Raw genomic sequence first — 1,200 nt, 5'->3', positions numbered from 1 at the left:
AAATGGGTAAGAAACTAGACTAATTAGTTGAAAGGACTGAAAGAAAAAAAATCTGTCCTCATTGAATTTTATATTTAGCAAACATACCTTTGAAAACTAAAATTAAAATATTTCCCAGTTATACAAACTCGAAATATCATAATACCTCCAGAAGTAGCACATAGAAAATAACAAAGAGCATAATCCAGAAAGCAAGAGAAGTTGCTGTATGATCCTGGATAAAGAATAAAGAGCTCTCAAAATGGTAGTTACGCAGGACTATGTAAAATATATTAGAAGAACCCATTTAAAAGGTCATTGAAGGTTTCTACAAAATAGTATCAATCTTATGTCAGGTTATATAAGTACTTTTTCATGTGTGTGTGTGTGTGCAAAAGACGAGAAGTGATATGAGGTCAATGAAAAATAGAAATATGCTTCTTAAAGCTTCTAATACTAGGAGCAAATATCACACCATGTCTTATAAGTAGATTGTAAGTCAAAGATACAGTATGAATCTTAAAACAAAAATTAAGATTAAACAATTTTCAGAAAATTAATTAATCTTAATTAAAATTAAATTAAGTATTTCAAAACAATATTCCAAAATTAAAATTAAATCACGAGTCCATCTAAGAGGCCAGAATATTGTGTATCAGATGTATGAATCTGTGATCAATTCAGAGTACTCACATAGTATTTGAATAGGTTAATATATACAAAAATATCAACTAAGGAAAAGTTTCCAATGCAGTAAAGAATTACTAAGAATATAACATAACATAATTACTGGAATGGCAAATATACAACCAGCATTTCTAATAGTTTATGGATAGGATTTTGAACAAGGTTCCTGTATGTCATGGACATGGACAGTGTCCATGATGCTTACTGGTGGCCAGGTGTCACTTGTGGGACTGAGCTACTGCTATTTCTTTGATATCCATCCCATAGACCCGGTCAGAATCATGACCCATAGGGTGCAGGAGAAGTCCGATTGTAGAGGATGCTGATGGAAATATTTTGCTGCTATATACAAAAGAATGATTGAAAAATTGTTGTTATATACCTCTTTTTTTCCTGTGTTTAATTGTTTGCCCTACTTGGGGGGTTCTTTCTATTCTCATTCATGGAGTTGTGGTCATTTTGATCCCTCTCTAGAATATCTTTTAGTAGTCTGTGTAGGCTTGGCTTTGTCATCATGAAATTCTTTAGTTGTTC

The sequence above is a fragment of the Octodon degus genome, unplaced genomic scaffold (assembly GCF_000260255.1).
Source record: "Octodon degus isolate 3935 unplaced genomic scaffold, OctDeg1.0 scaffold00455, whole genome shotgun sequence".
In the NCBI taxonomy this organism is placed as follows: Eukaryota; Metazoa; Chordata; class Mammalia; order Rodentia; family Octodontidae; genus Octodon; species Octodon degus.
Note: the sequence above shows the minus strand (reverse complement) of the source record.